This window comes from Strigops habroptila, chromosome 12, assembly GCF_004027225.2.
Source record: "Strigops habroptila isolate Jane chromosome 12, bStrHab1.2.pri, whole genome shotgun sequence".
Classification (NCBI taxonomy): Eukaryota; Metazoa; Chordata; class Aves; order Psittaciformes; family Psittacidae; genus Strigops; species Strigops habroptila.
This window is the reverse complement of record NC_044288.2, coordinates 232,998-260,027: the sequence shown is the minus strand read 5'-3', so window position 1 is coordinate 260,027 and position 27,030 is coordinate 232,998. Positions and strand designations below refer to the sequence as shown.

Genomic DNA, 27,030 nt, shown 5'->3' with positions numbered 1-27,030 from the left:
AGCGAACACTAAACTAGGATTGAGAAACCAAAGAACACGTACCTGGATGCACAGGGCAGCCAGGGGAGATGCAGCCTCCCGACGGAGGGGTCTCCTCTGCACTGGTTACTGCAGGGCTCTCGCTCCTTAAATAGCCCACACTCACTGTGGGGGCCCCCGTCACAATGGGCATCTCCACAGCAACCGCCACGGCTTTGTGATAGTGGCAGCATCGTGCCTATGGCCACTGGGCACCCAGGGGTGCTCCGGGAGTCGCCGTGCCATTTTATTCCCAAAACCTGAATTTCCTGTGCAGGTCGCTTGACCTTACTCTGTTTTATGGCAAAAACTGGCCTTCAGCAGGATTTGGATTATTTTCCTCCCTTCCTTAAAAATTTCGCCCCACACGATAATGTCATCAATGTATTGCAGGTGTTCTGGAGCTTGCCCCTGTTCCAGTACATTCTGGATCAGTCCATGGCAGATGGTAGGACTGTGTTTCCACCCCTCGGGCAGTTGATGCCAAGTATACTGGACACCCCTCCAAGTAACAGCAAACTGGCCTGCACTCTGCTGCCAAAGGGATTCATACAATGCATTGGCAATATCAATCGTGCCATCCCACTTGGCAGCCTTGGACTCCAGTTCACTTTGAAGTTCCTGTACGGCATGTCCTGTACTGCATGTCCTGTACCACAGTGCTCTGTGGCAGTGTGACCTCATTCAGGCCATGATAGTCTACTGTTAGTCTCCACTCTCTATTAGTGTTTCTCACAGGCCCTATGGGGCTATTAAAGGGTGAGCAGGTCCTGCTGAGCATTCCTAGGCTCTCCAATCATGGATGGGAATCAGGGAGCCTCAGTAAACACGGTTGTCCCTGGCCTGCACGTGGCTGGAGGCAGAGCCCCTCTAGTCCTGGTCATAGGGTGCTCCCCTCCCTTCTTGTAAAAGTGGATCAGGATTCATTCCCATAGGATCAGGTGTAAGGTCACCTCCCACTCTATCTGGAAAGCTGACACTGGAGGTGCTGGTGCCATCAGAGCTGTAAGAGCAGGGGATAGGTGAGGAGGAGGCCCTGGGCTTGTTCATGTGCTTGGAGCTGAGCTCTGGCTGCAGAGGTGCTGGGGGCGAAGCAGGAGCCTTGTGTGTGCAGGAGCTGCTGGTGTGAGAGGTGCTGAGAAGGTGTGAGGGCAGGAGCAGCCCCTGGGCAGTGCAGCTGCTGGTGCTGTCCCTGAGAGCTCAGCACAAGGGGACCTGCCTGGCTCCAGCAACACCCGCGGAAGCCCACTGGGCATTGCGGAAGGCAGGAGGGGTCCCGCTGGGCTCTGGTAAAGGCCAGGCCAGCGCTGGGCATTGCGGAAGGCTCAAGTTCTCTGGTAGGTTCTGCAATGCCTGCAGAAGCCCTGTTGCCAAAGTTCACCCACTTTCTCCCTGTCCCAAGAGGTAGTAACCTTCCCATTTGGAAAGAGTCCAACTGCCTGGCAAGGGACAGTGCGGGCTAGTGCTGGCAGGGTTTGGCAGTAATGCCGTGGCAGCTCCCCAGGGGCTCCTCACCCGGCCCTGCTGCTTGGCACAGGGGCACTGTGCATCTCTGCATGGGCACAGCTTTCCGAGGACATCACCCATGGGGATAAGGTGCCAGAGCCATCCACTAGCCAGTGCCTGCAATCGTTCTCTCTTCTTGGAGTAAAACAATTCCTTGTAAAGGCTGTTCACCAAAGAAAGGGGAACCAAGTCATGCCTGTTCCTGCCTTTCTAAGAACAGCAGTGCTTTCTGACTCTCTCATTGCAGGTGCTGATCTTCTGCTGCTTATTGAAGCGCTGGCACTCCTGCTGCCCCCAACCACCCATTGCAGTTTTTCTGTTGAGATTTAAATGATCTTTTCTTTCTTCGACAATGGCTGCCATATGCTATTCTGGATGGGGTAGAGGCTGTTTGGGGAAGAATCGTATGGGAGGTGTTTGGGATCATCCCTTGCTAGCGGCCATCAGGGCTGAGTTCCGCTGCTTGAGGAGTCAAAGCGCAGCACCACTGGGCTGTGTTGGATGAGGCTTGGAGCAACCTGCTCTAGTGGAAGGTCTCCCTGCCAGTGGCAGGATTTGGAACTGGGTGAGCTTTAAGGTCCCTTCACCCCAAACCAGTCTGTGACTGTGTGACTGTATGACTGTAAAATACGATCTGCATTTGGATGCAGAAGAGCTCTCATCAGCGAGCCAGCCCCAGAATCAGGTGCAGACATTTGTGCAGGAACATCGTGTCTCTGCTGGTGCCCACGGTGACCTAAAGAATTTCAACACTGTGTTCCAGATGCTGCTGAATCTTGTGAACCTTGACCAAAGAACGTGATATGGAACTTTGTAGAAGATAAATCGCTGTACAATGCCAATTGTAAGCAGAGCAGTATGCTTATGTTAAAGGTATCTAAACCTAACAGATGCTCTGGATGAGCTTTAGCTGAACTGACAGATAAGTAGAACGGGAAGAAATCATTTAGACATTAGATGGCAGCAAAGACCGTGAAATACCACCCCCAGAACAGGCGTGCTCGTTTGACTGACTTCCGAACACGGTAATGAATATGCATTAATCTTGTAAACTTAAGCAACACGAGCACAACCAGTCCTTGGGGCACTTACGGAGGGGAATCCCCAGTGCTAGGCCAGCTTCACAGGAGCTAAACACTGCTGTTGAGTGAATGTCTCTGTTTCAGATTGGTGCTCCAGATGGGACCCTCTCTGTCCGGCTGCAGGACCCCTTGAGTTGGGGACTTTCTTGGGTGCCCCGAGAGATTTCTCTGGAGAGAATCCTCATCTCAATAGGATCACTGCAGGGACGGACAAGGAGCTCTGGTAAGGAAAAAGGCATTCTATGTAGGGTTTTGTGAATGATCAATCTGTAGGGGGCCAGGTTGGCCATAATGGAGCACCCTATAAGTCGGCTGAGATCGCAAATGGAATGAAGTGTTATATGCAGATATGTTCTTTACTTTTCAGAATCATCCGGAATGGCAGAAAGAATGTGGGATTAATTTAACTCCCCAGGATCAGTTTGTTTTAACATTAGAAAATGAAAGGGAGCAAGAAAAAGGAGGATGGGGAAAAGTAAAACAGTCCGGGTCTAAGAACCCGGAGGAAGGGGAGGAAGGGTTGGAGGAAATGTGTCTCCTGCACCTCCAGCTCTGCCTCCCACTTCAGGCACCCCTGAGTCTGTAACATCCAAAGAGGGACATACAGGAGAACCTGAAGAGCCCATGTTCTCCCCATTAAGAACTAGAAGTAAGATGGGCAGGTGATACAAGCCACCTTACGGGAGGCAAGGGGATCCCTCCCAAGGGATACCACCCTGGATCCCTCTGATGAGGAGGGAAAACAAGTAAGAGATTTTTTTTAGGACAGTCGTCCAAGGGTACTGGGAGAAAGCTACAAAAGTTGAAGGATCCAGATGTCAGGGATTTGGGAAAGCTGATGGAAGAGGCGTGGAGAGATTTTGCAATAGGGACATAGCGGATTGGAAGAAATTATGATGAACAATTGCTTCAGCAACAGTTGCAGCATTAGAGCAGGAGAGGATGCAAAAAGAGAGGCCTGGGAGAAGGCAGCCATTGGGCAGAGATCAATGTGCATTATGCAAAGAAACGGGCCTCAGGGATCCCTGGAAGGGCTAGGAATGCAGAATTAATAGTAGTAAGACTAAAGCCTGGTGTCAAACCAGTAAGAATAAAGCAATATCCTTTAAAACTAGAGGATAGAAGAAGAATAAAAGAGCTAATTGATAATTTCTTGCAGTTTGGTTTATTAATAGAATGTGAATTGGAATATAACACTCTCATCTTACCTGTAAAGAAAGCAGATGGTAAAAGTTACAGATTGGTTAAGGAGTTGAGAGCAGTAAACAGGATTCCAGAAGATCTATATCCTGTAGTGACTAAACCAAATACGTTACTGACCAAATTAAGGGACGATCAAATATGGTTTACTGTGTTGGACTTGAAGGACACCTTTTGTTTAACGTTGGCTAAGGAAAGCCAAAAGCTTTTTGCTTTTGAATGGGAGAACCCAGAGACTGGAAGAAAAACCCTTTTAATTTGGACAGTGTTACCCCAGGGATTCAAAACCAGTCCTACTATCTTCAGAAATCATTTGGCAAAAGAACTCAAAACTTGGGGATTACCACTGGGTAATAGAACCTTGTTACAGTATGTTGATGATTTGCTAGTAGCTACTGAAGCTGAGGAGGACTGTATGCAATGGACAACAAGTTTGTCAAATTTTCTGGGATTAAGTGCGTACCGAGTCTCCCAACAGAAAGTTCAGCTGATTGATACAGCGCCAAGTGACGTACTTGGGATTTGAACTATCTGGAGGACAATGTGAACTTGGGACAGAAAGGAAAGAAGCCATCTGCCGGACACCTGAACCTGCAACAGTAAAAGAACTCAGAACATTCCTTGGAATGACAGGTTGGTGCAGATTTTGGATATATAATTATGGACTGTTAGTAAAACTGTTGTATGAGCTGTTGGGAAATAGCTCCTTCCAACTAAACTGGACAGGGGAAACAAGAAGAGCCTTTGTCTAGTTGAAGAAAGAACTTATGAAGGCCCCTGCTCTGGGCCTGCCTGGTGTTTCGAAACCATTTTCACATGAAAGACAAGGTATTGCCTTAGAGGTCCTTGCTCAGCACTTGAGACCCTATAAAAGAGCTGTGGCTTGCTTGTCTGAGCAATTGGATGTAAGTAAGTAAAGGTTGGCCTGGATGATTAAGAGCTGTGGCAGATGTTGTCCTAAACATACAGGAGGTTTGTAAGTTTACTATGGGTCAGACAATGACTGTATTAGTGTCTCACACAGTCACGGCCACTCTGGAACAAAAGGGGAACCATTGGTTGTCACCTTCCAGATTTCTAAAATACCAAGCCACATTGGTGGAACAAGATGATGTGAACATTATAACCACTAAAGTTGTGAATCCAGACTCTTTTCTCAGTGAGAAAACCTCGGATCCCGTGGTGCATGATTGCTTGGAGACCATGGAAGCCACCTGTTCTAGTAGACCAGACTGAAAGAAGAACCCCTTGAAGATGCAGAGGATTCCTGGTTCACAGATAGAAGCAGCTCTGTGAAACAAGGAAACTGTACGGCGGGGTATGCCATTACCACCACTCACCACGTAACTGAATCAAAACCCTTGCCCGCTGGGACATCAACAAAAAAGGCAGAAATAACAGCCTTGACTGGGGCATTGGAACTGGGAAAAGGAAAAAGAATCAACATTTGGACAGATTCTAAATATGCCTTTGGAGTAGTGCATGCTCATGCTGCCATCTGGAAGGAGAGAGGACTTTAACCACACAAAACAAACCTATTACTGGAACTTCAGTCCCTCTGGTGGTCGTTTACTTCCCCAGGTGGTCTTTCCTTCATCATCACTTGTCCTTTATTTACCTTTTAGCTTAAAGATGTGCAGTTTCTATTCTAATTATATAAGCTCTTTGGACTAGCTTCAACATTTTTTGCAGTTATTTCATGTGGACAAAGAGTATATTTTACAACATCGTTACATCCATCCTGTTCTAGCAATGGGGTTACAATGAGCGGGCCATGTTTACAATAGATTAGATAGGTGAACAACCAAGAGAACTGAGCAATTTGACACTGACTCGAGTTAATATTTTCAATGGAAAAATATTAACTTCTTGTTTCAGTATACACACAAATATGCAAGCACATTTCGACCAGCTCAATCACTCGAGTATATTCTACACCTGACATGTCCAGCAATGACCGAATGAGAAATTCCAGGCAGTGTATTAATGGCAAGAGAAGAAATATTGCTCTTCCCCTGTACTTGTATTACCCCTACTCTGTCTATAATTTCATCACCACCATTGTTCAGATGTTTTTCTACCTCTCCTGGTCAAATGGCCATGTCAATAGATGGCCAATCAATAGATGGCAGCAGAGACCATGAAATATTGAACTTCATGCCATACCTAGTTCTTGTAACGGGGTGGGACGTGCCTCAGAAAGTTTCTGTACCTGTTTTAAGAAGTATACACTGACATATGTACTGATATTACTGGGGAGCACTTGCGAGGAGAAATCCCAGTGCAACCACCAGCACTGCAATAAAAGAATACCGGCTCAGCACTCTCAATGGATGCTGAGTTTGATTCTTTGCTTCACTGTCCCCTGAGGCAGCTCCAGGAGAAAGCCCAAAGCAGGGACAGGCAGCACCTCCTGCCCATAGAGCTCCATCGTGAGGGAGGGTGCTGGTGGCTGTGGGGGAAGTGAGCTGGATGCAAGGGACTGGGCAGGCCCCGAGCAAGTTCCTGCAAGCCCCCAGCTCAAGAAGAGCTTCTCCTTGGGCCTGGTGGCCTGGGGAGAGCCAGCCTCTGTGCATGCTGTACTGGCCTCCTCCATGGGGTCTGCAGGCAAGGCTTTTGCATTCTCCAGCACTGCTGTGGGGAGGGTCTGCCTGTGCCCCTGGTTTCACGGATCTCCTGCCAGGGAACAAGCTGCTGGCTCTGCACCTGAGTCTGCTGCCAGGGCAGGAGATATATTGTCTGAGTTGCGTGACAGGATGCCACAGCTTCCCCTCGTAGCGAGCTCACAGGGTCCTGGGAGCAGCCGGACATGCCCGAGCAGCCTGCTGGGCACGGCATGGGGGTCTCAGCTCGGGGGCCAGTCCCTCCTGACCCCTCTGGTACTTCCCGCTTGCCCATCGGCACCTTCTCCTTGTGTTGGGAAGGCATTCAAAATGCCTTTAATTTCCCTTAATTAAATAATTTAATATATTTATTAATATATTAATAAATAAAATATATTCTAAAGAAAATGGAGTTGGAAGGACTCTCTCCGGATGGCAAAACTTCAAATCATTCCAGGGAGAAAAAATACAAATTAGCTGTCAGGAAACCAATGGGCCCGCTCATCACAAACCCACTGAAAGTAAAACACTCTATGTAGACTTCACCAGACGGAAGAATTATAACATCGAATGTTACACAATAATAGAGCCAAATTCAGATTGTTGGTACAATTTCACTTTTACCAAGCCCATAGTGGTACATTGTCTTTGGGGTCAAAGAGGCATGGAAATATTATTTGAATTTATGATTGACAAAACGATCTCTGTGCCAGATGTAGAAGACACAGAACACACAGCCCAATCAGTTTTTGAGTGTGTATTTACTTGGCCTCCTACTAGTCTAACTCCTTACTTTTTCAATATTGGTCCTTATGTCATCAAAAATACCGGTCAACAGCAAATACAGTTTAAACAGTCATATTCCCTCAAGCAAATAGAACTATCAATGCAGATTAACACATCTGCTGCCAAACCCACCTGTTCATCTTTCCTGGGTACAGCTCATGCAGGGTGGTCAGCATGGTTAAATGGACGAAACCTTACCCTCTCAAGATGACCAAAGAGATATGTGACCAGTATCTTAGGAACTGGAGTAGGAGTCTTAAATAGCATAGATGCTGAAATACTTGCCAATAAACTAGTCACAATGACAGGTCATCTAAACAACTTGAAATATCTTTTGCGGTCCTCTCTTCTAGCTTTGGGAAATCACCAATGGCTTTTATTGAATATATTACCTCAGTGGGAAGAAACGAGTGAAAACACCAATTGATCATAAATGCAATTGGTGTAGCCCAAGACAATATTTGCCTCTCAGTTTTATCCAAGCGCAACTGTGGATGCAATCAGTAAGAGCTGCACTTATAAGGGAAGGTGAAGAAGGCATGTTACCCACTGAAATTTGAAAAATAATAGGGGATAATGCAGTTGAATTTGAGAGGAAATTTCAGTCTTGATGGTTCCTTGTTAATTTCACTTACGATCCCACTGAGAGTAAAGTCACTGCTTTTGTCTTAACGATATGCAATGCTTCAGTATACAGTGTATACTCAATCATTGCGCTGTGTTTGAATCACCAGGGGACTATACTTTATCCAATAGAGCATAGAGAATGGGCACAATACTGAAATAAATGGCAAACTGTTGACGTTGATGCATGCATGACACGAAACCAAAAAGGATTTATTTGTGAGAGTAATGCCATTAAAGCACAAGACATTTGTCTTGACACTAAACAAAAATTTGTCATTTTGAGATACATCCGAATGAATCTGTGCTTATATACGCTGGAAAAGGATGTGCTTGTATGAGAACATTTTGTAGCTCTGTACTGATAGATGATATTGTTATAACTAACCACTCAAAGCTTTGTGTTTGTAACTTTACTAACACTATTCGATGTGATTTTAATTATTCAGCTCCCTGTCACATCTCACCAACTGTTGCAATCGAACTATACAATGACTAATTATCTACCACTCACTCTTATCGGAACGAATCTTACATTAGTGAAAAAGCTGCTACACCATGGTGACTTGAAGCAGTTGCTGATCCAGGCCAAAGAGAGTGGACAAAGAACTGTACCATCCACCATGATGTGGAAGAATTCCATCAAGTGCTAGAAAGTCAAGAAAGACGGAAGACATGAATGGTGGGACACTCTTTTTGGATGGTCACCAACCACCACAGGGATTCTCAAAACGATGCTCCACCCTGTTGTGATCTTGCTTATGCTCACTATATTAAGTTTTGTTTTGACAATTGCTTTATATGTTAGACTTCGGATAATAATGAAGCGCTCAACTTGTTTGATATCCCCACAAGATATATATACTTGACAAACCTCACCCAAAGACTATATGGGATATTCCCAATTCCTTCTAAGTATCATGAAGCTTGAGTGACCACAGTTACAGAATGGAATATGTGGAATAATTACTGAATATGATCTAGAAATTAAACTTACTTTTGAAATTGTACCATTGTTCACGGACTTTCAGGGTAAGATGCAGCTGCACCTGGTAAGCCAGGAATTCACTCCACAGCGGTTCCTGTGGCAACATTGCTTGGCGGAGGATGGAGCAGAGTGGAGATTCTGCGACCAAGCTCTGTGCCAACACCAGCAGAGATGGGAACTAGGTGGTACTTCAAACTGGTAAACTTCATACTTGCTACCCAGAGCCAACAGTCTGTCATCTTTTGACAAAATGCTGTCCTTTGTGTGAAATTTGCTTAATTTAATGCATTTTAATACAAAAACACTCCTCCATCTCCAAAGCTACCCACCTCCAAAGGGAGCTCACCCCTCTTTGAGCATGCTCTTTGAATTACTTGTGGAATATACCTTTAAAAACGGAGAGAATTTTACACCGACAATAAGGGTACATATGACTAGAGTCACTCAAGCTCCACTTTGAACGTGAAAAATAGTATAAAAATGGCCCAAAAATTTGGGGGGTGTTAGGGAAGACATCATAGTGGACGACTTGAGGAAAATGCCATCAGCAGATCACCCTTGACTCTTGGGACTGGTTGATGGGCTGGACCTTTCTCCCCCCCCATAGAGACACCTTTGGGTAAGACTTGCGCTGTATCCAGTGCTTCCCTGGGAAAATTAGGAATCTCTATATAGAGTTACTTCTTACTTTTATAGTTTAAAGCCAGTCTGTATTATTCATAAGTTTGTGGCACATTTGTATACCCTATTATTTGCACGTGCTTTTGCAGACAGTGTATTTATCACTGGCAATCCGTACGAACCTGTGTCTGTTGTTTCAATAAACTGCACTGCTTAAGTAGCTAATTGTAATAATTCTCTCATTGAACTCAACCAGATCCCTCAATGTGGCCATGTTAGTTCATGAGCACGATTACACTGAAGATGCAGTGCACTATTACTGTGTCCGGAATCATGATTTTTCAATATATTGAGTGGGATCGGACTGATAGTGGTAAATTGGTCATCACTCAGAATCCAAGCCCAGCTGCACCCAGCCCCTCTAATATCTGAGGAGCAGCTGGAAAGGGGGTTTATTTTCTGCCAAATTCTCTTGCCTTTTAACGCAACACACACAATACACAATATTGTATATTAATAATAATACTAATTCTATTAAAAATATATATTAATAATCGGGGACTCGAACCCCTTCCCACCACCATTTGAACCTTTTCAGGGAATGTGCACCAGAGCAATGGGGGTCCGATTGCAATAGGTCTCCCAGGCCACATTTATTATCTTTCCCAAATCATATTGGTCCTTTCCTTCCTCTGATTTGGGATCAATAGCAGTATATTTATTCATCACCTCTTCAAATCTTTCCATGAATCCGGAAGGTAATTCATTTATATCTTGCTTTATTTCACATAGGTTAGCCCAGCTCACTGCCTTGGGGACCGCGTTTCTAATACCGAAGAAAATCCACCTCTGATATTGTTTCAAAGCCTGCCTGTCCTGGTCCCGATTAGGATCCCAATTAGGATCGGGGGTAGGTACGTGAAGATTCACTGTACCTGCCAATGTGCCTGCTGTTATTTGATGCTCTACTGCGGTCCAAGACGTACGAATAATCATATTCTTGTAAACACTCTCAATAACATGATGCATAATTACCAGCCACTTGTTTCCAAATGTTCAAATCTATAATGGTAAAGGGAATCTTTATCATGACCCCATTATTCACAATACCCCTTCTCTGGGGGGCTACTGTCAAATCCAAATCCTCCTCCGCATTCCCCAAATGTTTAGCACATAACTGCCCTATGCTGCACAAAGAGCAAAAGTGTTTAAGTGAATTTTACTATCTTTCTGCAAGGATGATACTAAGAGGTTCTGGAGTGCAAAATTAAAACTAAAATCCGTTTGCCTTTCCAGATGATATCTTAAAGTGGAAAACGTTTCTGCATAAGCTACTTCATTCCACTTTCCTTTTTGTCCCAAGAATAACATCCACCATTGCTTAAAGTATTATTCCAGAGTCTCCCTATTAACCGAACCACTCGGGGTTCCACCACTTTGTTTCAAAGTCTTTGGAGTGACCAAGCCACCCGGGGCTGGGCTGGGGCAGCATGCCGTCCTCCCTGCAGAGTGCTGCCAGGGGCTGCCCAAAGAGGACCCAGCTGCAGCCGGAGCCCGGCTGCCGTGGTGTCTGGGCAAAGGGCGGGCTGCCCACAGAGCAAAGGGCCAGGGTAGCCCCATCCTCCTCCTCCTGCTGCTGGTCCCTCCTGCTGCAAAGGGAAGCAGAGCAAAGCCTGTCACTAGAGCCCGCCAGGCCAGTGCTCCCAGAGCCTGCCCTGCTCTGGCTGCTTGCAGAGCTGGGCTGAGTGGTGCGGCAGGACAGGCAGGAGCCAGCAGCTGGAACCGTGCTTCTGAGAGCTGATGTGCCCCTGGTGGGGGGGGCCTGTCCCAGCCCTCGACCTGCCTCCTCCAAGCTGTGGGCAGCAGCAGCGGCTCCATGTCCCCACAGAAGCATGTACAGCAGCTGCCGCCCAGCACGTGTCCTGGCTCCTGCAGGTGATGTCCTCCCTTGGGGTGGCACACCTGCATGGGGACACTCGGGGCACAAGTGAGCACAGCTCAGCTGCTTGCAGGAGGGCTTCTTGCTTTCCAACACTCACCTGGAGAGCAGCCATGTCCTCTTCCATTGATAGATGGGGCCACTGCAGACCTTTGCTTGGGATCAGCCTGCGAGGACCAGGCTGCACTCAGAGAGCAGCCCTGCAGCAGAACCACTGGCATGCTGGTACCCGACATCAGAGGCCTGAGCTCAGCAGGCCTGATTAACTACCATTGGTCATTGATAAAGCCCTTTCAGTTCTCCCCACAAGGATGACTTCCTTGAACCCTGTGAAGCACAGCGAGTCACAGCGCGAAGTCCATTTCCCTTCAGGTATGCAGCAGTAGATCCAGCAAGTGCCCCCGTTGCCCACTGAGGGCCATGGCAGCTGGAGGAAGCCCAGCATACCCAGGCTGGTTACAGAGAGAGCTGAAGGGAAGGTTCCCGAGAGCAGGACAGCTCCTGGCACAGGGACTATCCCAGCTCCAGGTCCAGCTTGCGCTGGATGCCCTGCCCCTCGCGCCCTCGGAAAAAAGAGAAATAGGCATAAAAGTAAAATGTTGATATTTGCAAGACAAGAAACTGGATGATATATCATGCTTAGGTCAACTCTTTCAACACACACAAGATCTTGCTTTGCTTGTCCTCTCTGAGAAAAAATAAAAAGTATGTTCATGCTGCTGGAATGTAAAAGGAAGCCCTGGCATTTGTACTGAGGTTTTTTTGCTATTTGATGAGCCATGCCACCCAGTAAGGTGGAATTTCCACCAGAATTCTAGAAAGCATCAACGGGAAGTACTGGCGTTCTCTTTAATATGACATTCCTGAGGCATGGCCAATTCCAAAAGTCACCTTAGTTTTCCTCATTCATCCAATGAAACTCAGGACTGCCGCAAGCTGTCTGGGACAGAAAAGTGGAGTTGTTTCCCAGTGTTTCCATAACATTAAAGAATCTCCTTTTGTGCAGGCAAGGACATTCTTCAAAGATAAACGGAGACTCGTGAACTAAAGCGAATTCTGGTGCAGTCAAACATAACACTTTTACAGGAAAAAACTCTCCAGTGATGAGGACACCCGTGATGCTGCTGCCCTGACACCTTATCTGTATGACAGCACCGCCCCGTCATGTTCAGTGCTGCTTTGAAATGGGTATTGGAAAACCACATTACTTTCCCTTTCTCAAGCAGATCCATTTCCAAAATTCTCTCCTTCCTGCCACAAGCCCAGAACCCTGCAGTCCATGTGTGGGGTCTCCTCCGCTTCCCCCTCCTCTCCGTGCGCTGCACTCACCTGCACAAAGCCGCAGTCCATATACATCAGAGCCGCAGCGCTGGCACTGGCAGTCAGAGGCTCTCTCTGGGCAGGGGGCGAATAACACTGCATTGTGGCTGGAGAATTCAAACACAGGGATCAGACTGCCAGAACTGGTGTCCAGTGTGCACAGTTCTATTGTTTACTTGGATTAAACACTGCAGTAATCAGTCAATGAGCTAAATGCCAGAAATGTATTAGGACCTCCCCACTGATTGTAAGACTGATTTCTTCACCTTAAAACATATTTATTCTAAAGTATGTGTATATAGATCAAAAATATGTACTGTAAAATTGACCCACACACAGAGAGAAACTTCATAATCAGTCTTCTGTGTCTTAATATCACCTTTTTGATTTGGCTGCTTGACTGTCTCATCACAACATACCACATAAAGTGGATTCACACAGGAAGGGCCTGAATGTTCACATACCCACAGACACGAAACTGTGATCTTATTCCCAAAAGCAGCTCTATAGATGAAGCAGTATTCTGCAGGTATTAGGTTTTGGTGACATGCAGAGATAACTTACAAGTAAAGGCATTATTTGCAGGACAGATAATCTTTAATATCTGCAGTCCTCCTGGGAGAGAGACAAATCCTTGATGAAATCAAATCTAGACTAACGTTCACATGAATTAAATTTTACAAGTATAACTTGATATGGCCAAGTGATCAGACAGATTTCTTTGGAATGCCTGACACCTACATGGGATTTCTCACCAGACAGTTGCTACGATAACCAATATGGATTTTAGTATCTAACCTATTGCCCTTTTTACTATAAAGTTGATGAATTTTTTGTCCAATTTGGAGCAACAAACACGGGAGATAAACAACACAGAGCATGCTAGTGGACATCCTGCCGCAGCAGCATGAGACATGTCTGTCTTGTGTTACTTTGGAAGCTCATTCTGAACAACTTTAGGATGAAATCTGAATGAAATCTCACTGCACTCACTGGGAACTCCAAAGTATTTTTACAAACCCAAGAAAACCACCAAAGAAACCTGAAGGGCTACTGTAAAAACAGTGCAAGAGAGAAAAGGAGAGAAATTGTCTGTAACCTGCTGGAGTGATCCTAAGGAAACAAACACGTAGTACAAAAAACCTAGTTTCTAAGAGAAGAAAAGGCAGAACCAAAAGGGGAAAAGTCCTTGTGAAATAAGAGGTAAGTGGAAAATATTAAGTCCAGATCATAGGCTATAGAAAACTACACGTAAAGTAGAAACTGCACAACTCAAGAGTAAGTAGAGTTCATATCAAAAGCAACTCGTGAATCAAATGCGTTGTAATATCTGTACATCAAGGGGAGGAGAACAAAAACAACCATGTAGAACCCAGACTGGTGATCGATTCTGAACGGGTCTGAAATGTAGAATGGTGCACAAAAAAAATGGTTTGCACTCACAGCAACTTTTCTCAGGTTTTTTGCCTGCTGCAGCAGTGCCTGATCTAATAGCAAGAAAAACGGCACCTGTGGAAACCCTGGGGAGACACCAGCATGGGGATAGATCCCACTCATCACCCACAGGCACAAAAAGAGAGGCACCAGATTTCAATAACATTGAGGGAAGCATTTACTGACGGGCTGTGTTAGTAAAGGCGAAGGGGCCAATTCATTTGTAATACTTCAAGTCTTCCAGTTGAATCAAGATTCCACAAACACACCTGCTTCACTCACACACTTTTGTCCTTCCCTGTTCCTTGCAGAGAAAACATTTCTAAGCTCTTCTGTCTCTGATACAGTTAATCTCATCAGAGCCAGAAGAAATTAGCAGCTAAAGCACATTCTGTCACTGGATGTTAGCAAATAACGGACAGGGAACACACATCTCACTGGAAGCACACAGGTGAGATACACACATAGTGACAGAGCACTGAAAAAAACATTTCATGTATCACTTTTCAATAACTTCTTGAGCAGCAAGTGCAGAACTTTTGCCATACGTGTTGGATCGGGGGCTCGCGAGCACTGCCCTGGAGACATGCAGCTGCTGTGTTGTGGAAGGGAAGCGGCACCAGTTGGAGCCCCTTGCTGAAGCAGAAGAAGTGAGAACACGGTCTGGAGAGTGTGACCTCTGTGGAACACTTGTGGAGGACGGGAAAGGGAGCCCCTTGGCCTGGAAAAGCTGGGGAAGCCCCGTGCCCTGGCAGCAACCCAAAAGAACCCTGCCATGTTCTGGAAGGGACTGGAGTCTGCTGGAAAGTCTTTGTTGGGAAAGCAGTGGGGTTCTGGCATGAGGCCACTCTGTTGGAGTAAGGAAAGAAGCTGTCTGGACGACCAGGTTGATGAACCTGTCCTACAGTCACCAGTCCTGCAAAACAAAGGGAAACAAGGGTTAAGGAAAGGAGTTTCCACTAGCAGTGAAAGGCAGAATGAGGAGCCAAGGCTCCACAACATTCTTTAGGAAGACCACCTTTGCTCCAATACTCTTAATACAGAAACAGACTCTATTCTTACACCTGAACATACAGTAACTGCTGCGGCAGTAACACCCAAACATACAGTAACATCAGTGCTGTGCCCACACAATTGTCTGTGGAGCATTCAATCTCCTGAAACCTGCAATAGCAAGTGATCACTATTAGAACCGTGCTATAAATCAAAATGCAAAGTAGTTGACTAAACTAGCACAAGTGATGTAGAAAGTGCTGCATGTTACATCAGACTGTGTGTTAAAATAAAAGGGGAATCATGAAGCACAGCTTTACCAAACCCCAGTGCTGGCAGTTCATGGGCAGCCAAGCGAAGGGCAACATCCAAATCCTAAAAGTGACTCTGAGAGCATCCCTACAGGGACGAGTAATGCTCATCTGGTAGAGCTGTGACCACAGCCCCTCCGGTCCCTCAGCAACTCTCCAGTCCACTCAGCCCCACTGGTCCCCCCAGTGGCTCCTGGTTCCTCCAGCCCCTCCAGCTTCAGTCCCAGTGCTGCCGCAGGTCACCATCTCCAGGGCACGATATTTGCAGTCAAGTAAATCCCGTTCTGGGGACAAGGGCTGGATTTATAATGAATTGATTTATTTCTTTCTTTCAGCACTGTTGGACCTGGTGCTTTCCTGGTGGCCAGTGCGACCCAGCCCATCGTTCCCTCTATGTGGCAGGAATTCCCAGCAGGGGTTCTGTGGAGCTGCTCCTGGGGGGCTGTGCAGCGGCTGCAGCAGCATTCCCAGCACGGGCAGGTTGTGTGCAGGCCCCAGCAGCGGCCGCACAAGTTTTCAAGCGGTCCAGGAGGGCGTGTATGAGAGCAGCTCCTCTGGGGAGCTCCTTAACACGTCTCTTCCATTGCTGTCTGCAGGCTCCCTCTCACAGACATGCAGCAAGATCCCAGAACCCTGGAGTTTAATCCCAAGAGAGTCCTCTCACTCCTGTGGGTCTGCACCACCAGCTCAGGAAGCAGCTCATGTGGTCAGCGAAGAGTTGTGGTCACCCTCTGTGGTGCTTAAAAAGACTCTGGGCCCCCAGTAACCTCCCGCTTATGCTTCACTCAAGAACGTTCAGTCTTCTCCCATGAGGGAGACTCGCCACACACATTCCGAAGTGGATTCCCCTGGCCACTTGGAATATTTGTCCTGCAAATTTGCCAATTAAGCAGGAGCCCCTGGGATGGTGCATGCAGGAGTACGAGCATTATCACCTCCTCATATGCAAGGATTTGGGGTTTAATCAAGGAATCACAGAATCATAGACCAATTTGGGTTGGAAGGGACCTTAGAGCTCATCCTGCTCCAACCCTTGTGACAGGCAGGGACACCTTCCACTAGAGCAGGTTGCTCCAAGCCCCTGTGTCCAACCTGGCCTTGAACACTGCCAGGGATGGGGCAGCCACAGCTTCTCTGGGCACCCTGTGCCAGTGCCTCACCACTCTCACAGGGAAGATCTTCTGCCTAAGAGCTCATGTCAATCTCCCCTCTGGCAAGTTAAAGCCATTCCCCTTGTCCTGTCCCTACAGGCCCTTGTCCAAGCCCCTCTCCAGGTTTCTTCTAGCCCCTTTAGGCTCTGGGAGCTGCTCTAAGGTCTCCCTGGAGCCTTCTCTTATCCAGGCTGAACCAGCCCAGCTCTCTCAGCCTCGGATGTTTATCTCCTGGGCTGTGGGTGAAGGCCAATGATCCACAGAGAACATGGATGAGAAATTAATAAAATATACTATACTTTCATTCACTGGTTTTTGCAGTGAAAGCAAAATGCAACAGCTTAAGACCTTCACCTTGGAAGGAATCAAGACTGCTACCACGTATGAAGCAACTCATCTGTCAGTAATACTGTTTGAATGCATAAAATTAAGTGTGAGTAGAGTTGGTGTATCAAAATATGTTGGTGAATTTTCTAAGTTCCTTAATGAAATGCGCCCTCATAAAAATCATCATGAAATGCAAACAAAAGTCTCGAGGCTCAAAGTTTCACATCAACACGTAAGAGAAGTTTCTATCTGGATTCAAAGCTCTTATTCAGACCTGACTTCATTTCTAGAAGAGTATTTGTGTCTAGTTCATTGTCGTGGTTTGAGCCCAGCCGGTAACTCAGAACCACGCAGCTGCTCGCTCACTCCCCCACTTCTTCCTCCCCCCGCTCCCGGAGGGATGGGGAGGAGAATCGGAAGAATGTAACTCCCACGGGTTGAAATAAGAACAGTCCCGCAACTAAGGTATAATACAAAACCACTACTGCTACCACCAATGATAATAATGATTAGTGAAATAACAAGGGGAGAGGATACAATTGCTCACCACCTGCTGACCGATACCCAGCCCGACCCAAGCAGTGATCTGTGCCTTCCGGGTAACTCCCCCCGGTTTATATACTGGGCATGACGTGCTGTGGTATGGAATACCCCTTTGGCTAGTTTGGGTCAGGTGTCCTGTCTCTGCTTCCTCCCGGCTTCCCCTCCTCCCTGGCAAAGCATGAGACTGAGAAAGTCCTTGGTTGGAATAAACATTACTTAGCAACAACTGAAAACATCAGTGTTATCAGCGTTGTTCCCAGGCTGAAAGTTAAAAAACACAGCACTGCACCAGCTACTAAGAAGGAGAAAAATGACTGCTATAGCTGAACCCAGGACAGTATCCACCCCTTATTCCATACCATTCATGTCATGCTCAGATCCCACATCTCTCAACACATCCATCGCCCCTGTCCCATATATACACATATATATACACCCACACCCACACACAAAGAGAAAGATATCATTCTCTAGTCCATAGACCAATCCCTATAAAATTGCTGAATTCATCTAGTCCATGATGTCAAGCTCCATCTCTTGTAATAGTCTTTCAGGGCAGGAGGGACGGTATGTAGTTGGGTTGTTGCCTGCTGATGATACCACCTGCTGATGATACCGCCAAACTCGTCTGGTCACTGCTGAGCTGGTCTGGTTTCCTCAAAATTCATTCTTTGTTGGGGTGATGATTGGAGGGAAGTCAGGGCCAGTTGCTGGCGACCTGAAGATATCTAGCTGGTGGGCTATAAAAGTGTTATAGTGCAGGCAACAGCATACAATTGAGTTCATTGGCTGTTTTCCCCCAAAATCAAATCCCCTTGAGGTATACATCGAACTTCCCCATCTTCCCACATTACCCACCAAGTATATCCAGGTCCCTGAGCAAAAGCAACCCCACGAGTGGGCTTGCCTTTACCTGAAGCAGGAATAACCCAGACTGTCTTCCCCAACAAATTCTTTATGTGCACCACAGGAACTTTATCCCCCTCTACAGTACGTAAAAGTTCTGATTGGGCTGGGCCAGCCCTGTTGGCAGATCCCCTACTGTTGACCAACCAGGTGGCTTTTGGTAAATGTGTATCCCAGTGTTTGAAAGTCCCACCACCCATTGCTCTCAGTGTAGTTTTTAACAGCCCATTGTACCGTTCGATTTTCCCAGAGGCTGGTGCATGGTAGGGGATGTGATATACCCACTCAATGCCATGCTCTTTGGCCCAAGTGTCTATGAGGTTGTTCCGGAAATGAGTCCCATTGTCTGACTCAGTTCTCTCTGGGGTGCCGTGTCGCCACAAAACTTGTTTCTCTAGGCCCAGGATAGTGTTCCGGGCAGTGGTGTGGGGCACAGCGTATGTTTCCAGCCAGCTGGTGGTTGCTTCCACCATGGTAAGCACATAGCGCTTGCCTTGGCGGGTCGGTGGGAGTGTAATATAGTCAATCTGCCACGCCTCCCCATACTTGTACTTCAGCCATCGTCCTCCATACCAGAGAGGCTTTAACCGTTTGGCTTGCTTAATTGCAGCACGTTTCACATTTGTGAATAACCTGGGCAATAGTGTCCATCGTTAAGTCCACCCCTCGATCACGAGAACATCTATATGTTGCATCTCTGCCTTGATGGCCTGAGGTGTCATGGGCCCACCGGGCTAAAAATAATTCACCCTTATTTTGCCAATCTAAGTCCACCTGAGCCACTTCAATCTTAGCAGCTTTATCCACTTGCTGGTTGTTCTGGTGTTCCTCAGTGGCCCGACTCTTGGGTACATGAGCATCTACGTGGCGTACCTTCACCACCAGGTTCTGCACCCGAGCAGCGATACCTTGCCACAATGCAGCAGCCCAGATGGGTTTACTTCTGCGTTGCCAGTTGCTCTGCTTCCATTGCTGCAAACACCCCCACAGGGCATTTGCCACCATCCATGAGTCAGTATAGAGATAAAGTACTGGCCATTTTTCTCGTTCAGCAATGTCCAAGGCCAGCTGGATGGCTTTCACCTCTGCAAACTGACTCGATTCACCCTCTCCTTCAGCAGTTTCTGCAACTTGTCACAGGGGACTCCACACAGCTGCCTTCCATTTCCGATGCTTTCCCACAATACAGCAGGACCCATCAGTAAACAAGGCATATTGCTTTTCACTCTCTGACAGTTCATTGTATGGTGGGGCCTCTTCAGCACGCATCACCTCCTCTTCTGGTGACATGCCAAAATCTTTGCCCTCTGGCCAGTCCATCATGACTTCTAGAATTCCTGGATGACTGGGATTTCCTATTCGAGCTCGTTGTGTAATTAGTGCGGCCCACTTACTCCATGTAGCATCAGTTGCATGATGTGTAGAGGAGACCCTGCCTTTGACCATCCAGCCCAGCACAGGGAACCGGGGTGCCAGGAGGAGCTGCGCTTCAGTTCCAACCACTTCTGAAGCAGCTCGAACCCCTTCATAGGCTGCCAGTCTCTCTTTTTCAGTGGGAGTATAGCTGGCCTCGGATCCTTTATATCCCCGACTCCAAAAGCCGAGGGGTCGACCTCGAGTCTCCCCTGGAGCTTTCTGCCAGAGGCTCCAGGTAGGACCATTCTCCCCGGCTGCAGTATAGAGCACATTTTTCACATCTGGCCCGGCCCGGACTGGTCCAAGGGCTACTGCATGAACTATTTCTCATTTATTTTGTTCAAAGGCTTGTTGTTGCTCAGGGCCCCATTTGAAATCATTCTTCTTCCGGGTCACGTGATAGAGGGGGCTTACAATCGAACTGTAATTTGGGATGTGCATTCTCCAGAACCCCACAACACCTAAGAAAGCTTGTGTTTCTTTCTTGTTAGTTGGTGGAGACATTGCTGTTATCTTGTTGATCATGTCTGTGGGGATCTGGCGACGTCCATCTTGCCATTTTATTCCCAAAAATTTAATCTCCTGTGCAGGTCCCTTGACCTTATTCCATTTTATGGCAAAACCGGCCTTCAGTAGGATTTGGATTATCTTCCTCCCTTTCTCAAAAACTTCTTCCGCTGTATCACCCCACATGATGATGTCATCAATGTATTGCAGGTGTTCTGGAGCTTGCCCCTGTTCCAGTGCAGTCTGGATCAATCCATGGCAGATGGTAGGGCTGTGTTTCCACCGCTGGGGCAGTCGGTTCCAAGGGTACTGGACACCCCTCCAAGTGAAAGCAAACTGTGGCCTGCATTCTGCTGCCAAAGGGATTGAGAAAAATGCATTGGCAATATCAATTGTGGCATACCACTTGGCTGCCTTTGACTCCAGTTCATATTGAAGTTCTAGCATGTCCGGTACGGCAGCGCTCAATGGTGGTGTGACTTCGTTCAGGCCACGATAGTCTACTGTTAGTCTCCACTTTCCATTAGACTTTTGCACTGGCCATATGGGGCTATTAAAGGGTGAGCGGGTCCTGCTGATCACTCCTTGGCTCTCCAGTCTACGGATCAGCTTATGGATGGGAATCAAGGAGTCTCGGTTGGTGTGATATTGCCGCCGGTGCACTGCTGTGGTAGCAATTGGCACTTGTTGTTCTTCGACCTTCAGCAACCCCACAACAGAAGGATCGTCTGAGAGACCGGGCAAGGTGGACAGCTGCTTAATTTCCTCTGTTTCCAAGGCAGCGATACCAAAAGCCCATCTATACCCTTTTGGGTCTTTGAAGTACCCTCTCCTGAGGTAGTCTATGCCAAGGATGCATGGAGCCCCTGGACCAGTCACAATGGGGTGCTTTTGCCACTTCCTCCCAGTCAGGCTGATATCAGCTTCCAGTACAGTTAACTGTTGGGATCCTCCTGTCACTCCAGAAATATAAATGGGTTTCACCCCTTGATACTTTGATGGCATCAGGGTACGCTGTGCACCGGTATCTACTAGAGCCTTATACTTCTGTGGGACTGATGTGCCAGGCCATCTGATCCACACAGTCCAGTAAACCCGATTATCCCTCTCCTCCACCTGGCTGGAGGCAGGGCCCCTCTAATAGTGATCGCAAGATTGTCCTCTTATGTCTTGTAAAAAGGGATTAGTATTCCTTATCACAGGAGCTGGAGTAAAATCAGCTCTTCCACTCCATCTGGGAAACTGCTCACCAGAGACTGGAGCAGCAGCTTTCCTGGGAGGATCATCCTTGACCATTGTTCTCTTCTTCAGTTCACGCACCCGTTGCTCCAGAACTGAGGTAGGTTTTCCACCCCACTTTCTCATGTCTTCTCCGTGATACCACAGGTAAAACCATAGGGTGGCCCGTGGCGTGTACCTCCTATATTTTCCTTCTCAAGCAGTAGGGCGCCTTCTGTTAATAGCTGAGACATGGGTTGGTACACGTGGGGAGCTGGATAGATCGGATAAATCATCTCTCAATTGTTTGAACTCCTGGGACAGTTTTTCCACAGCTGAAATGATGGAAGGGGTGAGATTGTCTTTGAACTCTCGGAGTTGAGGAATCAGGTAATCCACTGTTGGTGATATTCTGTCATTCCAGGTCATTGATGCCAATGTGTGGGCATATGATGACGGCGCACTCCGTGTAAGTTTCCGCCACATGGGTCGTGTACATTTGACTTCATCTGGATCTACGGACGTGTTCCTGGCATCTGGCCTATGATAGATCATCTCTATAATGGCTGATTCCCTCAGGGACTGGATGCCTTTCTCTATCGTGGTCCAGTTGGCTGAGCGACTCGTAATATCGTCTTTGTAGGGAAACTTTTCCTTCACAGCTGCCAGGAGCCGCCTCCAAAGACTGAGGGCCCGCTTCTCTCTTGCAATCGCTTTGTCAATTCCTCCTTCCCTAGCAAGTGATCCCAGCTGCTTGGCTTCCCTACCTTCTAGTTCATGACCGTCGGCCCCATTGTCCCAGCATCGGAGCAACCAGGTGACAGTGTGCTCCCCTGGAAGACGGGTGAAATCTTTTCGCATATTCCGCAGCTCGGTTGAGGTCCGGAGTCGAGAAGTGACCTCTTCTTCTTCCCCTTCCTCTGATCCACGTAGTAGTAACTCTTGCTCAGATGCTGTTCCGTGTAGTAATGGCATTGGGTCTTCATCGTTCTTTGCTTCGCGGGTTGCTCTTTGTGCCTCTCGTTTGCTTTTGCTTACAGGGGCAACAGACGTTGTCACAAACTGGCCATTTGGTTTAGCTGCAATGTTTGTCACTGTGGTTGGAGTGGCTGCAGTGTCTGCCACTAGGATTGGAGTGGTTGCAATGTCTACTGCCGGGGTTGGTGCAGCTGTTGTGCTTGGGAGTTGAGTAACACCAACAGCTGCATTGTCTGTTGCTGTTGGGGTTTGAGTAGCTAGTGTGCTTGTCACTGGGGTTGGTGTAGCTGCGGTGCTTGGAGTAGCCACATTGACTGTTGCTGTCGGGGTTTGAGTAGCTACTGTGCTTGTCACTGGGGTTGGTGTAGCTGCAGTGCTTGGGGTAGCCACATTGTCTGTTGTGGTCAGGGTTTGAGTAGCTGTTGTGCTTGTAGTTGGCATAGCTGCGTTGTCTGTTGCTTTGCCATCAGATCCAGAGACATTTTTTTCCCTTTGAAGGTGCTGGATAGTGTTGAGCAGGGCTCTGTAGGCGTAGGCCAAGCCCCAGCACGTTGCAGCGAGTTGTCCCTCTCTGGTATAAACAGAACGACAGCACACCTCGTTTAAGTGTTTTACTAGTTTTTCCGAATGTTGCACTTGTTCAGTGGTGAAGTTCCAAAGCACTGGAGGGGCCCACTGGCCTAGATACTTGCCCATACTATCCCACACACCCTGCCACTCATGACTGTCCAGCTTCAGGGAAAATCTCTTGGTGGTCCTCCTACATCGTCGTCTAACCCTAGACCAGATTTGAACCCGATACTGCTTAACTTTTGAGATTAAATGAAATAGGATGTTCCCAGGATGGGATGGCTGTGGGTAAAACACACTCCGTATGTGTGCCAACATGCTGATCCCCAGCACAATCAGCAGGCAGGTCTCAAGGATATTCAAAGGCCATCTAAAACCTTCAGAACTCTCAACTGCTGTTGCAAATAGGCTGGTGAGGGAACAGGGGGTGTAAGGGAATGCCTCCTTCGTAGGTTGACCCCCCGAGGAGAAAAAAAAAGATATGCAATTGCTAAAATATTTCATTATATACCTCCCAATGTATAGAGGTGATGGCCACGCTGGAAGCACAAACCAGACCAGTTTCATGATCAATGAGTCTATTGTATTACAAGTCATTACCATGAAGTATAGTGAAACAGAACCTTAGCCCAGGCCCCCCAGCCAATAAACACTAAAACAGCAAATAGTGGCTGTAAGTAAGGTACAACATGCTGAAACTCTGAGATCAAGCGCAACAAGTCTGAGAGCCAAATAATCACCATTGTGACGAGTAGTAACAATGAGTGCTTATCACAAATATGATTAGACACACTCTGGTCAGATCTGTCGTTATCTCAACCCTTCGAGCCCCACGTTGGGTGCCACAAAGAACTGTCATGGTTTGAGCCCAGCCGGTAACTCAGAACCACACAGCCGCTCGCTCACTCCTCCCCTTCTTTCTCCTCCCGCTCCCAGAGGGATGGGGAGGAGAATCGGAAGAATGTAACTCCCACGGGTTGAGATAAGAGCAGTCCCGCAACTAAGGTATAATACAAAACCACTACTGCTACCACCAATGACAATAATGATTAGTGAAATAACAAGGGGAGAGGATACAATTGCTCACCACCTGCCGACCGATACCCAGCCCGACCCGAGCAGTGATCTGTGCCTTCCAGGTAACTCCCCCCGGTTTATATACTGGGCATGACGTGCTGTGGTATGGAATACCCCTTTGGCTAGTTTGGGTCAGGTGTCCTGTCTCTGCTTCCTCCCAGCTTCCCCTCCTCCCTGGTAAAGCATGAGACTGAGAAAGTCCTTGGTTGGAATAAACATTACTTAGCAGCAACTAAAAACATCGGTGTTATCAGCGTTGTTCCCAGGCTGAAAGTTAAAAAAAAAACAAAAACCACAGCACTGCACCAGCTACTAAGAAGGAGAAAAATGACTGCTATAGCTGAACCCAGGACATTCATGTTAGCGTTCCCTGGAAGAAGGGATTCCAAGTGGGATGACCTGAGGAACTGGGACAGAGCCAGCCGCCACTTTCTCCACAGTGCTCTTTAGAGAAGAAAAACAAAAAGGCAGACGATAATTTTTCGGAACAGCTTCGAGTGTTCGCCGTAGAGGTTGCACGCAATTGGACTTTTAGGTGGGAAAGTGAGGAGTGAGAGCAATGACGGTGGCACTGTTTCGGAGCTCACCGTGTGCAGAAGAGGCCCAGCAGCAGCTTTCAGTCCTGGCTCTTCGGCTGCGGCAACAGGGCCCGGACGTTCATGCTCAATGTGACAGGCTTGGCACAGCCTTGAGTGTGCACCGTAGATGTTGCACGCAATTAGACTTTTAGGTGGGAAAGTGAGGAGCGAGAGCAGTGCCAGTGGCACCGCTGCAGAGCTCAGCGTGTGCAGAAGAGGCCCAGCGGCAGCTTTCAGTCCATTGCATTTTCAGTCCATGCATTGAGAGATACGGTCTTTTTATGTGATTCCTGTCTTCATTTGTTTCCCTTAAAAGGGAGAACACCAGATTCTTTAAAGTGTTACTCCTGACTGCATGATTTTCACATTGAAAAGGAGCAAGCTCCTAACAACCATCCCAATTCCAACTTATTCTCCTGTTGCACAACTGTGAACAAAGCTTGAGATGAGCACTGTTGCTTTCATTTCACTTTGACCTTCCTTGCTGAAGTCTGGTTCCCATGTGTTCCAGGGAAACACCTTTAGCATCATACAACAATGATACGTGGTCGAGTGAGTAACAGGGAAGTCTCTCCACGCTAAGGGCACATTGGAGCCAGCCTCTGGTTTCATTGCAGCCATCTGAATGGATAAAAGATGTCCTGCAAAGGGCTAAAGCAAGACAGCCATTGCTTAAGCTTATCTCAGCTTCTGTATGCATTAGGAATATACCTATCAAACAGATGCCAAACATGATTTCTCCTAATTTACATAGTCATTATCATGTCACACAATTCAAAAATGACAAATTGCGTTTGGATACAATAACATTTTACAATACACAAAGATGTGCTCCACATTTTGGGAACTGATACTCAGGGCCCTGAGCTAGATTGTCCAGGACTCTCGTGGTGGTTGTATATGTCCTGTGTAAATAAAGAGTTGGAGCCTAAACACAGTGGGAGAAGCACTTTTCTCCCAGAGATGTTGATTTCCATTGGTCTGGTGCATGCCTGCTTCCTGGCACTGGGGGAAAAATGCGACTGGACACCCAGCCTCAGAGCCTCCGCTCACCAGCCCATCCCTCTCCCACTGCCCATCAACCCCCAGTGCTCCCCCCAGCCTGGCCTTGGCTTTGACGTCAGACACGCCCCATGGGTGCTTATTTCTGAGCCCAAAGGTGCAGGATTCAGGCTCTGGCCCAGCCCCAGCTCACGGGAATGGAACTGCCTTCTGCCACAGGGATGAGACTGACACGTCTGTAGTTCCTAGGGTCTTCTGTTTTCCCTTTCTTGTAAATGAGGGTTTTGTTTCCCTTTTTCCAGTATTCATGAACTTCATCTGACTGCTCTGATATTTCAAATATTCTTCTGCTAAGATGTGCTGGCCTGCACAGCTTTAATTCAGTAACTTCACTGGCAGTGTGGCCATTTGGGTTGTGCTTCTCTGTGGCACAGACCAATGTATTCTGCCCAGTTCCAGTGAAAACACTCAATCCTGTCATGTGTTGCCTTACACTGAGAGTATAGTCAACTCTGGAGAAGGCTTCATTTTGTAAATGACAATGTCGGATGAAGATGACTGCTTTAGCTCTCTCTGGATCAACTGCTTGTAAAAAGTGACGATGTCCTCTAATATTCATTGATTGAATAGTACTGGTATTCTGGGGTGATAATCATGCTAAGGTAAATTGTAATTTTGAGTTAAAACACGTTATCAGTTTTTAGAAGATATGAGGGCACAGTTTGTGGTTGCATGGGACATGCAAAAAGGAAAGACAATGACTAGAAAATGCACCAGAAAGTTCAGGACCCCAGTTTGAATCTCACTTGGAATGAAGTTGTTAGTCCTGTTTTTCTGAGGTGAAAGTCAAATTGGTCACTTCCAATAGGAAACACTAACAAACAGGTTACCTTACCTCTCTACCTTCATTTTTAGACAATCATAGAATCTGGTGCTCTTTTGGTCCTTCCACAATCTAATATAGCATATTGAGCTAGCAGAAAACAGCTGGTTTTGTTTTGGGTGGCCATAAGTTTTTCGTCAGTGTTATTCAGGGCAGAACACAAAAGTACAGAAAGGTAGAGCAGAAGGTTTCGCCTCCCCTCTTCCACAGTTTCCATCTCTCTGCTGATACTATGTTTTGAAGTTTCGGACAAATTTGGACCATCTTCATTTTTAATCAGGCAACAAAGGACTTGACACTTTTTATAACAACTGGAAGGGTTGAATGATTGAGGGCTGAGTAGTTAAGGTCAAAATCTCTTTCTTAATGTACATCTTACGATTATCCAGTAAGATTTTATAACATCACAGATGTTAAAGTACAAAATCTTCTGATCAGTCCTTGTCCTT

The 27,030-nt window shown here is 47.1% G+C and overlaps 1 long non-coding RNA gene across 1 annotated transcript; it reads right to left on the bottom strand.

Annotated features, from left to right (window-relative positions):
- LOC115615614 lies at positions 1-24,784 on the bottom strand. Its single transcript, XR_003994105.1, has 3 exons — positions 24,774-24,784; positions 8,953-8,958; positions 1-101 (listed from the first exon to the last, which is right to left on the bottom strand). It is a non-coding gene; the product is annotated as an uncharacterized LOC115615614 (long non-coding RNA).
- Between the last annotated feature and the right edge of the window lie 2,246 nt (positions 24,785-27,030).